The 16,131-nt window shown below is 35.8% G+C and overlaps 1 protein-coding gene across 33 annotated transcripts in view; it reads right to left on the bottom strand.

Moving 5' to 3' along the window:
• Positions 1-16,131, bottom strand: part of GSK3B (glycogen synthase kinase 3 beta) — a 267,763-nt gene that overhangs the window by 181,882 nt on the left and 69,750 nt on the right. The gene's annotated exons all lie outside the window — the stretch shown is intronic.

Genomic DNA, 16,131 nt, shown 5'->3' with positions numbered 1-16,131 from the left:
TATGATAGTTGAAAAGCTGTAGAATTTATATTGATGTCATATAAAGACAATGGGATCAGAGATTCTCTACCTCTGGGGATCTTTCTTCTCTAAGGACCCCAGGAATCGGCCCACCTGCTCCTACTTTAGAAATCATACCATTTGTTTCTTACTAAGTACTCATTCACCACTATGGCTGAAACATAATACTAGAACATTTCCTCTATCCTTTGAAAGTGTAGAGCCATTCTTTAATTTTCTATAAATTAACAGGAGGTAAATATATACTGTGGGGCTTCCCTTGTAGCTCAGTCGGTAAAGAATCTGCCTGCAGTGCAGGAGACCCAGGTTCGATCCCTGGGTTGGGAAGATCCCCTGGAGAAGGAAATGGCAACCCACTCCAGTATCCTTGCCTGGAAAATCTCATGGACACAGGAGCCTGGTGGGCTGCAGTCCATGGGGTCGCAAAGAGTCGGGCACGACTGAGCGACTAACACTAACTTAAATATATACTGTAAAGTCTCAAAACCCTCCCAATAAAGGTTATCCCTGATGTTCAACTGAATTTAAATAAAATTATGCTTTCTTTGTTAGTAACTCCTACTCTTAGATTTCAATGGCACAGCAAGCATTTGCTACTTACAGAGAAAACAGAAATCTCTTCCAAGAATCATACACTAGTCAGTCAAACATCTCACAATGTATACAACCAGTCAAAGAAGCAGATATAACGTTGATCAGTAAAAACCAAATTATTACCCTGACAACATTCTTTCCCAAAACTCAATATAGACAGATAAAATTTATAGCTATTTAAGAAATTGGATTATTTAGTAAAGAAAGCCCAAGTTGTTTACTAATATTTCTTACTTTCCCTGGGAAAGCTCTTCAATCGATACACTAATATACACTAGTATATCATACAAAAAAAATACTGAGAGACATAAAAAATAAAGTCTTCATAAACCCCTACAAGATAATTACATATCCAAGTATATCCATGGTGAAAGGGCCTGTTCATATACAAATAGTCTATTTACTTTGTCTCTCACAGAACAAGCTACTTGGTAAAAATAAGGAAACTGACATCACTTTTCATCACTCTAAATCTCTCTTCTACCTTCATCCACTCCAAATAAACTTCTGGAAGGCTTGGGGGTACTGTACTAGCTGGACAGTCTCAATGTCTCAAAGGCATTATGCTGACCAACCAGTGCAACCGAGCACCTGCACACTTTCATTCAGCTATCTGTCCAGAGTTCACACCCCTCCTGTGCCGAGCACACAGTATAAAACAGTGTCTGTATCTCTCTCTTCTTTCCCTACTGTTGCGCCTTTGTGTTTAAACAAAAACCTAGGTTTAACTTCATAAATTAATTTCTTATATCAAAGCTTTAAAATGTGTCTAAAAACCTCAGTGATAGTTTGATGACCGAGAAACTCTAACATCATGTAACTATCATGTATAGTATACAGTTAACTATCACAACAAATTGCCTTCAACTCAAAATATGTATTAAGTAAACCACTATAGAAAGCACTGTGTTCCACACTGAGGAAATACGAAGGTGAGTAAAATACTGTTACTGCCATACTGAAATTTATACTCACCTAGGGAGAGACAAAACAAGTAAAGTAGATAAAGTAGAACACAAGAAAAGTGACTGTGCTATAGGAGTTACATGCAAGTAACTGCATTTCATGCCTTGGGATTTGTAAAATGTGTGGAAGACTAAGTAGTTGAGGTGGCATATGAAACTCTGAAAGCTGAGTGAGTCTCTGAAACAGCAAGAGGAGAGAACTTATGCCAAAGAATATTTAGACCAATAAGAACCCATTGGGACCAGGACAATCGTGGCAGTAACATCTAACAAATATATCAATAACAGTTTTAAAATACATTTTAAGTGTGCTAAAATACGGGAAAAAATCATTACCTCCTATACCAAGCACTTTTCTGAAGAACATAAATCTCTCAACCTCTTTAATGAGGTATAAAATTTCAAAAAACTGAAGACATGACTAAAAACAAAACAAAGCAATTAGACAAATCAATGAAGTGCTTTTAAACTACATATATATATCTTATCTATTCCTTATCTATTCTTTTAGAATAAGCAGACTATATACATATATATATGTATTTGAATATATGATTAGACAGATTGACAACAATATTATACAATAACATAATTACTGAAAAATTTTAAACTGCTCAATATGTGGCTACTAAGCACTTAAAATGTGACGACTCCAAATCAGGATGTGCTGTAAGAGTAAAATACCCACTAGGTTGTGAAGTCAGCAAAAACAAGACCCAGAGCTGACTTTGGCTCAGATCATGAACTTCTTATTGCACAATTCAGACTTCAATTCAAGAAAGTAGAGAAAGCCACTAGACCATTCAGGTATGACCTAAATCAAATCCCTTATGATTATACAGTGGAAGTGACAAATAGATTCAAGGGATTAGACCTGACAGACAGAGTGCCTGAAGAACTATGGACGGAGGTTTGTGACATTGTACAGGTGGCAGTGATCAAGACCATCCGCAAGAAAAAATGCAAAAAGGCAAAATGGTTGTCTGAGGAGGCCTTACAAATAGCTGAGAAAAGAAGAGAAGCTAAAGGCAAAGGAGAAAAGGAAAGATATACCCATCTGAATGCAGAGTTCAAAACAATAGCAAGTCGAGATAAGAAAGACTTCCTCTGTGATCAATGCAAAGATCAATGGAACAAGACAGAAAGCCCAGAAATAAACCCATGCACCTACGGGTACTTTATTTTTGACAAAGGAGGCAAGAATATAGAATGGGGCAAAGACAGTCTCTTCAATAAATGGTGCTGGGAAAATTGGACAACATGTAAAAGAATGAAATTAGAACACTTCCTAACACCATACACAAAGATGAACTCAAAATGGATTAAAGACCTAAATGTAAGACCAGAAACTATAAAACTCTTACAGCAAAACATAGGCAGAACACTTGATGACATAAATCAAAGCAAGATCCTCTATAACCCAACTCCTAGAGTAATGGAAGTAAAAAGTGGGACCTGATTAAACTTAAAAAGCTTTGGCACAGCCAAGGAATCTATAAGCAAGGTGAAAAGACAACCCTCAGAATGGGAGAAAATAATAGCAAATGAAACAACTGATAAAGGATCAATTTCCAAAATATACAAGCAGCTCATACAACTCAATACCAAAAAACCAAACAATCCAATCAAAAATTGGGAAAAAGACCTAAACAGACATTTCTCCAGAGAAGACATACAGATGTGTTCCTTTTAACGCATGAAAAGATGCTCAACATCACTCATTATTAGAGAAATGCAAATCAAAACTTCAATGAGATTATCACCTCACACCAGTCTGAATGGCCATCATCAAAAAGTCCACAAAAAACAAATGCTAGAGAGAGTGTAGAAAAAAGGAACACTCTTGCACTGTTGATGGGAATGTAAACTGATATAGCCACTATGCAAGGTGGTATGGAGATTCCTTAAAAAACTAGGAATAAAACCACCGTATGATCCAGCAATCCCACTCCTAGGCACACACCCTGAGGAAACCAAATCTGAAAAAGACACATGTATCCCACTGTTCATTGCAGCACTATTTACAATAGCTAGAACATGGAAGCAACCTAGATGCCCATTGACAGACGAATGGATAAAGAAGTTGTAGTACATATACACAATGGAATATTACTCAGCCATAAAAGGGAATGCATTTGAGTCAGTTCTAATGAGGTGGATGAATCTAGAACCTATCATACAGAGTAAAGTCAGTCAGAAAGAGAAAGACAAGTATCATATTCTAATGCATATATACAGAATCTAGAAAAATGGTACTGAAAAATTTATTTACAGGGCAGCATTGGAGAAACAGACATAGAGAATAGACATACAGACATGGGGAGAGGGGAAGAGAGGGTGACGTATGGAAAGAGTAACATGGAAACTTACATTACCATATGTAAAATTGATAGCCAACAGGAATTTGCTGTATGGCTCAGGAAACTCAAACAGGGGCTCTGTATCAGCCTGGAAGGGTGGGATGGGGAGGGAGATGGGAGTGAGGTTCAAAAGAGAGGGGATATATGTATACCTATGGCTGATTCATTTTGAGGTTTGAGAAAAAACAACAAAATTCTGTAAAGCAATTATCCTTCAATTAAAAAAAAAAAATGCAAAGAAATGAAAACAAGAGAATGGGAAAGAATAGAGATCTCTTCAAGAAGATCAGATACACCAAGGGAACATTACACACAAAGATGGGCTCAATAAAGGTCAGAAAGAGTATGGACCTAACAGAATCATAAGATATTAAGAAGAGGTGGCAAGAATACATAGAAGAACTATGCAAAAAAGATCTTCATGACCCAGATAACCACGATGGTGTGATCACTCACCTAGAGCCAAACATCCTGGAATGTGAAGTCAAGTGGGCCTTAGGGAAGCATCACTATGAACAAAGCTAGTGGAGGTAATGGAATTCCAGTTGAGCTATTCCAAATCCTAGAAGATGCTGCTGCTAAAGTGCTACACTCAATATGCCAGCAAATTTGGAAAACTCAGCAGTGGCCACAGGACTGGAAAAGGTTAAATTTCATTTCAATCCCAAAAAAAGGCAATGCCAAAGAATGTTCAAACTACCACACAATTGTACTCATCTCACATGCTAGCAAAGTAATGCTCAAAATTCTCCAAAGTAGGATTCAACAGTACATGAAATGAGAACTTCCAGGTGTTCAAGCTGGATTTAGAAAAGGCAGAGCAACCAGAGATCAAATTGTCAACATCCATTGGATCATAGAAAAAGCAAGAGAGTTCCAGAAAAACATTTACTTCTGCATTATTGACTACGCCAAAGCCTTTGTGACTGTGTGGATCACAACAAACTGTGGAAAATTCTTCAAGAAATGGGAATACCAGACCACCTTACCTGCCTCCTGAGAAATCTGTATGCAGGTCAAGAAGCAACAGTTAGAACCGGATGTGGAACAATGGACTGGGTCCAAATGGGGAAAGGAGTACATCAAGGCTGTATATTGTCACCCTGCTTATTTAACTTATATGCAGAGTACATCATGCAAAATGCCGGGCTGGATGAAGCACAAGCTGGAATCAAGATTGCCAGGTGAAATATCAATAACCTCAGATATGCAGATAACATTGCACTTATGGCAGAAAGCAAAGAAGAACTAAAGAGCTTCTTGATGAAGGCGAAAGAGGAGAGTGAAAAAGTTGGCTTAAAACTCAACATTCAAAAACTGAGATCATGGCATTATGGTCCCATCACTTCATGGCAAATAGATGGGGAAACAATGGAAACAGTGACAGACTTTATTTTCTCAGGCTCCTAAATCACTGCAGACAGTGACAGCAGTCATGAAATTAAAAGATGCTTGCTCCTTGGAAGAAAAGCTATGACCAACCTAGACAGCATATTAAAAAGCAGGGACACTACCTTGCCAACAAAGGTCCATCTAGTGAAAGCTGTGGTTTTTTCAGTAGTCATGTATGGATGTGAGAGTTGGACTATAAAGAAAATTGCGTGCTGAAGAACTGATGCTTTTGAATTGTGCTGTTGCAGAAGACTCTTGAGAGTCTCCTGGACTGCAAGGAGATCTAACCAGTCCATTCTAAAGGAAATCAGTCCTGAATATTCATTGGAAGGACTGATGCTGAAGCTGAAGCTCCAATACTTTGGCCATCTGATGTGAAGAACTGACTCATTTGAAAAGACCCTGATGCTGGAAAAGATTGAAGGCAGGAAGAGAAGGAGATGACAGAGGCTACGACTCGATGGACATGAGTTTGAACAAGCTCCAGAAGTTGGCGATGGACAGGGAAGCCTGGCATGCTGCAGTCCATGGGGTCACAGAGTCAGACACAACTGAGCAACTTAACTGAACTTAACTGAGGTTGTGAAGATTTAGTACCAAATAAAGAACGCAAAATTTACCATTAGTAAATTACAAGTTGAAATAATACTTTGGGGATACACTACTTTAAATAAAATATATTCTTAAAATTAGGTTCACCTTTTTACTCTTTTTTTTTTTTAAGTGGCTCCTAGAAAATTTTAAATCACGCATGTGATTCACATTTGTGGCTTGCATTATATTGCTATTGAATAGGTCTGGTTTAAACAACTACTTAACATTTATATTGTTCAGATTTCTGTACTTGCTTCATATTGTTCCTTCATGTTGGCATAGTAACCACTTGATCATGATACAAATAACCTTCCAAACATCTATGCCTCAATGTCTAGACACTAAAAAGATGAGACACTTGCCAAAAAAGTGTGTCAGTTTCTTAACTACTCTTTTGGAGCAAATGTGAAAAAAACAACTGACTATAAACTTTTCTAGATACATTTACCAAACAGTTAATACTCCAGGTACTGCTGGCTGATGTCACAAAATTATGTTAGATAAGAACTGCTAAGGGATGCAAAGACATGGGATCCAGGAAATAAAGAGCAATGAAAGAAGTTAGAGGATGACAGCTGTACAGCAGCGACCTGGAGAGGAACCAGGACAGATCCCAGTAGGAGAGGACTCTAGGAAAAGGGACACTCCAGGAAAAGAAAGTAGGGTAGGGCAGTCTAGAGAATGCTTAATAAAATTTGAGGGGGGAAGAAAAAAACCAAGTCTGTGATCATTGCAAGCTGTGCAAGAAAAAGAAAATGGCAACAAAAAGGTATATTAAAAAAGTGAAAGAAAACAAAGGAAATGTGATTGTCATTCAGAAACAACATAACTCTAGCCAAAAAGTAGAAACTATCCAAATGTTCACTGATTAATGAATAGATAAACAAATACATGCATATTATTCAGCAATAAAAAGTAATGGAATAACAATAAATGCTACAACACAGATCAACCTAGCAGACATTATGAAAAGTAAAAGAAACCAGTCACAAAAGGCCACATATTTTATGATTCAATTTATATGAAATGTCAAGAACAGGGAAATTCACAGACAGAGAGTAGATTAATGATTGCCTAGAACTGGGAGGAAGGGAAATATGACTACCCCTGGATACAGGAAGGAGGAGGAATGACTACTACTAGATGCAGGGTTTCTTTTGGAGGTGATTAAAAATATTCTAAAATTAGATTGTGGTGACAGTTTCATCACTCTGTGAGTATTGGAAACCACTGAGCTGTATACCTTAAATTAATAAATTTTATGGTATGTGAATTACATCTCAATAATGCACTTTTAAAAAGGAAACGTAATCACTGTACACTATTCACTTTTGCAAAGAATACTGCTTAATATGTAGATATTGAGTATTAATTATTTAATGATTTAAATAAAATAATTAACTAAAAATGGTATAGTTTTATTAGTAAGATAATAAAAGGGATATAAGGATGATAATGAATAATATCAAGAATAATTTTAAGAAACAAATATCATACTATTAAAATTATGATAAAATTACTAGAGACAATAGTTATCATAGTTAAGACCACCTCTAAGAAACAGAAATGAAGAAAAGTTAAAATTCCATAATAAGACTTTCTGCACTATTTGATTTCTTTAAATCATATGATACAGTGGATTACTGAATAAAAACATTATAATTTTTTAAGACTAAGGAATGCTTGGTTTAGAAGTAGAATGAAACCGTGCGCTCTTAAAGAGGTAAAAGGCACAGGCTTCATTGACATTGACGCACTCTGCGCCTCTGATCTCTCAAGAGAACAGGTTTTCTCATCTAAGATGTTCAAAATATGGCAAGTTGAAGGGAGAGTATCAATTACCTTTTGTCTTTTTCTTTACTATGAAATACACAACTACTTCCAGCAAGAACACATATAACATCTATATGACACTATAGATCACTTCTCAAATACACAAAGAGTAGCAAATATTTTAAATGTGCCACTAAGTATTCATTGGTCATGACTATTATTTTACTTACTATGAAGAGAAGCACTCTCTCCTTTTTGTATTCACTCCCCATCTAACTCATATTCAGAAAAATTTAGAGTTTAGTAATCTACTACAATGAAAAACAATAGCAATTTTCTAGAATAACTGATTTAAAGTTTGTTTTAACTCTAACACTCTTATGCTAAAGGAAGTGTTAATCTAAGTCTGTATACACAAAATATAATTCCATAGCAGAAATAACCTGTAAAAGTGGCTCAGCTGGTAAACAATCTGCCCGCAATGCGGGAGACCTGGATTCGATCCCTCGGTTGGGAAGATCCCCTGGAGAAGGGAAAGGCTACCCATTCCAGTATTCTAGCCTGGAGAATTCCATGGACTGTATAATCCGTGGGGTCGCAAAGAGTCAGACTGAGCGACTTTCACTTTCACATGGAAGGATACCTAAGAGATTGGAAGGCTGACTCTCTAGGAACGAGGACTGATAGTTCCTTACAGAGCAGCAGGAGGAGAAAGATATCATTAAATTTCAAATTTTGAATCATGTGAGTAAATCCCATTTTTAAATGCAAAATATGTAAATAAGACAAGCATGGAATTGTCTATCATACAGCATCCAATTAATTTTATTATTGTGGTTGTTACTATACATTATTTAAATATGATATACATATTATTGTTAAAACCCTACAAACTCAAAGTTTCCCTCTTTCCTTCAGAGTTTAAATACTGTGTAAAGTGTGAAAGCTTTGAAATTCCAATAAGACACCAAATGCACCCACAACACTGTCAGTCTGGTGCCAGCATAAGTAACTCCAGCACTTCTTTACGTGCTGCCTCTACAAACTCAAAAGTCTAGTAGTAGCGATTTGACTCAGCTCAATAACTTCCACACAGATCATGAAGAGAGTGCTTAATCAATTAAAAAGAACTAGCTGACTTTATGGAATAAGGGAAGTAAAGGGAGTTTCATTTTTAAAACATAGGTTAGCCCGCCTTGGAAAGAAATCTGAAACATCTTCTCACGTACATTAGTCAGTTAAGCCCCTAAGAATTTCTTCCCTCATAGCTCAGATGGTAAAGAATTTCTTAGACCTTCAAAAGGGAAAAAAGTACTTGATCATGACTGTTCTTTTTCTTCAGGTTAACAATTAAGATATCCACCTTTTCAATTCCAAAGGTGTATTTGCTAAAATTACTCTAACAGCCAATCATAATTCATAAGAAAGATTAAATGACTCCATGCCGTGCCTCCTAAGTATTCCACAAGTATCAACAGAAGGTATGAGCACATCAAAATCCTAACAGCAACTCCACAGATACCAAAGAAAAAATAAGACAACAAATCTTAAATCACATAAAATGCTGTTGCTGAGAAATAATATATAGACGGACAATGGAAGAAAGAGCAAAAAATGATACTCTGGGGTAGCATACCAAAAACTTCAGTATCTTTATCCATATCACTGAAAGTCAACCAGAGTTGGTCAACCAGACAGAGATGACCAAGTTCTCTTTCTCACCACGTCAGTAACCAAGAAATGAGAAGCTGTTTAATGCAGTAAAAAGTTATTAGAGAACCCCAGCTAACCAGAAGAGACTTTTCTGCCTTTTGTCCTTTTAAAAGAGTGAAGTTACTGTAATTTAACCTTCTTGAAATCAAAATTTTGAACAATTATCAGAGTGATTTCCCCTGAAGTTTTATGAGGCTACACTAAATAATCCCAATATGCCTGTTTTCCTGCATTGTCTGTCTAAACTTTTTAGGTGTAATGCTTAATATCAGTGTAATTCATTCCCTTCTAATTTGCAGTTTTAAAAAAAAAGACAACTCAATGATTTAGAACTATGTGTTAAATGAAAAATGAACTCTAAATAAAAGCTAAAAAATAATCTATAAGGAAAAGTGCATGCACCATTTGTGGGAGGATTTTCACTGCTCAGGAGCCTTTTTGGTTCACTTCCTGACTGTAAAATACCAAACAATTCCAACAAGGTGATACTCTGAATAACCCAACTGCACATTGATACATAGCTGTTATTCTTTAATAACAATAACAAACTGTGAAGGTTCACAATTCCAGACAAAACAGGTGTCCAATTGATACTTGAATAATTGGTTGTATACATACAATAACAAAAAATGTCCTGAACTTTGCTGTCAAATATTAAAAGGAAGAGTAGAACACTTCACAATATAGGAAGAGATGGGGAGAAATAATAATCCTTAATAATGGCTAATTTGGAGAATCACATTCTAATATTACCTGGAAATATATCAAATTTACTTGTGAACAATCAGTACTTTTCAATAAAAACTAGTGCTCCAACTGAACATTAAACAAAAAAAACCATATACTACTTATTTTTCTTTTTGTGCTGCCATAAGCCTTAACATTTTCAATTTCAATGTTTGTCTTAACAAGTTTTCCCTGAAAGGTTAAAAGAATTGAGAGGTTTTTTTCCAATATAAGTATTTAAGTACTATATTTGCTAACAGGCATGCCTGAAACTAATTTCAACAGCGTTATTAATCATGTAAGTCTTACACAATCACTGCTAAATTATCAATGGAAGACTATCCTAAAAGCAAAAGGCAGCTTATCTCTGGGATCCAAGTGTTAAGGTAACAGCAATCCACTCTCTATAAAATATACAATAAAGGGAAAAAACTCTAGAGTCAGAATGCTTATATTTGAATTCTATTATAACAGAACAATTTTCTGGCCAGGTAATCTTGGACAAGTGGCTTCCCCTCCCTAAATCTCCTTTACCTATCTATAAAGTGGAGATAATGGTACTAGCTGCTTTTTGAGTTGTAATGATTAAAGTGAGCAGCTGCATTTGACAGAGTGCTTATTAGCACATAATAAACATTCAATAGGCATATCACATGTCAATCATGTTTTATTCATGGCACCTTTCTATTAAAACAACCTACTTATTTTTGGCTTCCTGAGACAAGGAATTCAACATGATACAATTAATGGTAATGAAAAATGGAGTACTACTGTTAATGCTTTGCACCAATGTTACTAATATTTTTGCCTGCCTGCCTACCTACCATCTCTTTGGCTTTAGGGCATACTTACTCAATACTAGGCCTGTAAATTCATTTAAATTATATCACCATCTAAAACGTCAGTTTCTATGGGAGTTCCCCGGTGGCCCTAGTAGTAAGGATTCTGGGCTGTTACTGTTGTGGCCCGGGTTCAATCCCTGGTCCAGAAACTGAGATCCAGCAAGCTGCACAGAGCAGCCAAAAAAAAAAAAAAAAAATGTTTAATTTAAAAATAAAATACAAATTTCTAGGAAAATACTATCTCCTTCGTCAGGAATGTTTACTTTTCATTATTAAACTGATCTGAAAGGACAATTAAGAAACTAACAACTCCAGACTATATTAACAAGGGAAATGTTAAAGGTTCATATTTGTGCCATTGTTGGTCATGGTATCCTAAAGACAAAAGTAAAAGTTGGTTTGACAAAATTAGTTTCAAAATAACCAAACATCACTGCCTCAATACAACCAAATTAAAATGCTTCTAAGGAAAGTATTCAATCCAAAATATAAGATACAACCATTTACGGAATTTCAACTTGCATTTCAACTTTGAAAGTAGACCTTTCTCCCCAAAACGTCAGTACAAGTGAGAAAAGCAACTGTAAACCAAGAATCCAAATCCACGAAGTTGTGTCTTTGTATCTTAGCCCAGACCAAGTATACTACAGACATAAGTATAAACTGAAATAATTTACTGAATGTCCAGTGTGTGCTGAATATTAACTCATTAAAAAGAAAAAAAAAACCTAGAATAAAAACTGTAATAATAAATAGAAATAAACATCAACTTTATCAATTTAATGATAGGAAACTTCTGGGAAAACAAATTGTTCTCCTTTATGTCAGTTTTTCCTTGCTTTTTTCACATGAGAGTATGTGCTCGGTCATATGTGACTCTTTGGGACCCCATGGACTGTAGCCCACCAGGCTCCTCTGTCCATGTAATTCTCCAGGCAAGAATACTGGAGTGGGTTGCCATGCCCTCCTCCAGGGGATCCTGCAGACTCGAGAGATTGAACCTATGTCCTTGCATTGCAGGCAGATTCTTTACCATCTGAGTCACCAGGGAAGCCCTCTATTCACATAGGTCTTCATATAAATAAACATTTCTATATCACACTCAACCAAGTGAAAGACAATTATTTAACTAAGGATGATTTGTACAACCCAAAATAGAAGCAAAGATTGCAACCTCTACTTTAAAATCAATGAACCATGAAAACATTTCTATCCTTGCAATTATGCAAGATTTCCTTCCTCTCCACACCACTCCCTTCAACTGTCCCCCAAAAAATAGGCTAGAAAAATGATGCTAAACATTCCAATAAATTCATTTACTCATGGTGATTACGTTCTTAGTAGAACAATATCTGGGAAATCAGGTTGGTCCTGTTAGTACCAGATATAATCCAATCACACCCACGTGCTCTGCCCCTCCATTCTCCTGTTGCAGGGTGGAGCATCACAAGAGACTCCACAGTCCCACAGCCTGCCCAATCCCATCCCTGTCCCACAATCCCGTGAGTGTTAAGTATGCAACTGTGGCACCAGGGTCAGCACACGAATGTTTCACAGCCTTCCCCACACATAAAGAAAAAACACACATAAAAACAGTGCTCCCCTGGTCTCAGAATCTGCTGCTGACACTTAAGGTGGCTTCCCCAGCCTGCCTGTTTCTCCAAAACAGTATCTCACACTGGCGACCCAAGTCCAAAACAAGGGACAGACAGCACAGGGTACAAGTATGTGCTGATTTCCCGCCGAATCACGCAAATGAAATGAGAAAATGTCGCCTCATTTTCTAAATGCAATTCCCAATCAGTCGTGAATTGATTTATGAATCTCTGGGCTCTCTTGGAAGTTTTTCTTAGCACTTGTGCCTTTAAGTCATTTCACAATTAGCATTCTAGGGGCATATTTAACAAGACAGCATGCAATTCTTATATGGCGATCTAGTTTTTTAACAACTCTGGAAAGGTCTGGTTGGGAAGGGAATGAAATTTTAATGAAGATAAAATTCTGGTTTTCAGTTTCACACTAGAAAATCTAGAAACTGGTGAAATTCTAATAACCTGATTTTTATATGACACAAAGAGATTAAACTCCCTCAGGAATAGAGTAACTCTAAGTTGCCACCTACTCTTTGGCTTTAGCCACCATACAACTAAATACTGCACAGCAATATGCAACTACTATTATTCTCTTCACTAAAGAAATTTGATATTAAAAAACCCTGTATGAGGAAATAATATCTCACTGACTTAGCTAGGCAACTAGCTATATTTTCACTAACAGTTTATCAAAAGACTTATTACTAATATTTTAATTAAAAAATCACCATAGACAGCGCCTTACTGCCTCCATTTTGGATAAAATATCATGGGACTCTACAGAAGAACTGTCTAGCTATTAATATTTATCTAATAACACTTGAATATGAATGCAGACCAAAAAAAAAAAATGGTTATACCACATTGAGGTTAAAAAAAATTTGAATATACTCTTCTAAACTGGATGAACACTTAGTGCAACCAAAACAAAAGGCAAAAAGTAAATAAATGAATAAATCAACTTTTAATTTCTGCTGGAGTCTGCATATTAACATTATTTTAAATAGCAAGGTTTACCTAAAATAACCATTATTTATGAGACTAGTATTAAGAATGTACCAAAGATTGAAGGCTGCATAAAATATCTAAAATTTTTATGTTACGCTTAGTCCAAAAAATATTTTCATTGTTTTCAAATAAATTACCATCGAGTTATTATAACTAGGTTTCAAATTTGAGATTTCTCGAAATACATTAAAAATTATTTTCTTGTTGAGAAATGGAAAGAATATAAATAAAAACTTTTAGTTTACTACTCCTGAAAATAAATCCAGCATTTTTAGACATAGAAAAATTAGAGACAGTGCAATTAACAAACTATTAAGTTAAATACGATTGCCAGTAACCAACTGCTGTCTGCTGAATTTCAAGAAAATCTATTGCATATTAAATTTTTAAAAAGTGAACTCATCTATCCTCTCATCTCAGCACTTTCTCAACTTTCCCATTACAATCAACAATATAACTTGGCGGTCAAATCTTCCAGACCAGTAACATCAGAATTTATTTTTAACTCCTGACTCCTTCCCAAATATTCCCCTTCAATCCAATCCAAAGTCCTGCCAGTTCATTCACGCTGTCTCTCAAATGTGTTCTTTTCATCCGATTTTCAATTTTGCTTTATATTCTCTCATTATTCACAACATACTCTACTGCTCCCTAAAAGGGCTCTGATGTCTTGTTTCTAACTCATCAACTTTGCTGTTCAAATCATCTTCAAATATTTTGTTCAGCAACCTATAGTAAATTACAAACTCTCTTGAATCTCAACCAAAGTCATAAGCCCCCTCTGCTTTCCATCAGTTAACATATTTCTCAAATTCCATCTCTTCTTATTTTCCTATTTAGGCCCCTTTTATTCAGATTTACTAATCTGCTTTATAAATACACAAGTACAAAAGTCACCATCTCTGTGCCTCTGTCCGTTCTGTCCACCTAGAATCCTTTATGCTTCTCAATTCAAGTTACCGCCTCCTTTAACACCTGCCTTAAAACATACCTCTGTAAGAAGTCTTCTCTCCAAGCCATCTACCTCATGCCTTTATTTTTTGTCCCTCTGAACAAAGTATTCTATTTGCATTTATAATCTTACAGTCATCATATTACTGTTTTCACGTTTTGTCCCATAATCTGCCTCAAAAACTGATAAGCTTTTCAACCCAAGGACTATAATTTCTTATCGCTTAAACAGGGGTCCCTTAGAACACCAGCACTCCAACAAAGGCTTTCTTCCAAAATGTATTTAAAGTTAAGGTTGTCAAAAACACATAGTCAGCACTGAACTCCAACTTTTTAAATGTTAAGCTGACCTATATGGTAACAGAAAAGTCAACATTTTAACCTGCCCTTTGCAAGAGTTACTCCATCTTCAGTCAACATCCACACAGGATTCAAAGAAAATCCTGTGAACTAAATGAAAAGTCCCTAAATTTAATATTATTAGGTATCCCATTCTGCTCTCTGAATAAACTAATTACCTAAAATTGATTTCGAGTGGTCTTTAAACCAAGATGAAAAACATCCTAACACTCTAGTACCACAAGAGGCTCTTAAGGAGCTATTATAAGATTTGCTTCATCATAGCTGAAAATTATCCCAGAATTTTAAAATATTCCTCTCAAATGACCCCATGAAGTGCTTAGAAAGCTTGACCATTCCCTGAAAGATGCATCATCAGCTTCCCTCTTCACATACTCTGCATTCTGAACTAGCTAGTCACCAAAAAAAAAAAAATTTAACTCTCAAAAATAATCTCCCATTCAGCTATTACCTTAGACTACTCTGTTTCAGACAAGTTCCAAAAGCCACCATGAATTGAAATCCTGAGTTCAAATAAGAGTGTTCATTTTATAATCAATTTCACATAACAGCATATACTTTCTTTTTAATCTCAATTCAATTCTCTCCTTCTTCTAAGCAGCAAAACAGTTTTTCTCTGCCCTCATTCATGCCCCTTTCTGAAGGAATAAGGAAACTATAATACAGATATTTTTGTCAAATTCTTTAAGTATGTTTAAATAAACTGTCATTAAATATCACAAACATATCTATAAGTAGAGATACATTAAAACACTGGACACTGAGTATACCAAACACACAAAATAGACTTTTTGAGCACAAATCTGGGAAGAGAGTATAGACGTTTAGCAACAACCTTGAACAAAGCCCAAATACTTTCCCATTAAATATGGGACCACAATCTTCTGCAAAACCTGTGATGGAAAAGTCTATTCTAACTTCATAGTCTTATCTGAATTCGAAAGGAAACCAATGCAAGAGTATTTTAAGTAGTCCTAAGAAGGAACCCCTGAACTCTAGATCATTCAGCAAGTACTGAAGGCAATGGCACCCCAAAGCTGAACTTCAATGATGAGTCAGTGACAATTAACATTCAACTTACTATTTGGCAACATGACAACATAAGCCCATTCAAAACTCGGACCTACTTTCAAGTTACCTTTTGATTAAACATTAACTCTATAGTGGTAGACTGGCAATGTCAAAACGGGAAGGTTAAGAGATAACATATTAAACCACGTATCCAATTTAGAACAATGCA

The sequence above is a fragment of the Giraffa tippelskirchi genome, chromosome 2 (assembly GCF_054371585.1).
Source record: "Giraffa tippelskirchi isolate mGirTip1 chromosome 2, T2T-mGirTip1v1.2.pri, whole genome shotgun sequence".
Classification (NCBI taxonomy): Eukaryota; Metazoa; Chordata; class Mammalia; order Artiodactyla; family Giraffidae; genus Giraffa; species Giraffa tippelskirchi.
This window is presented reverse-complemented; position numbering and strand designations above follow the sequence as displayed.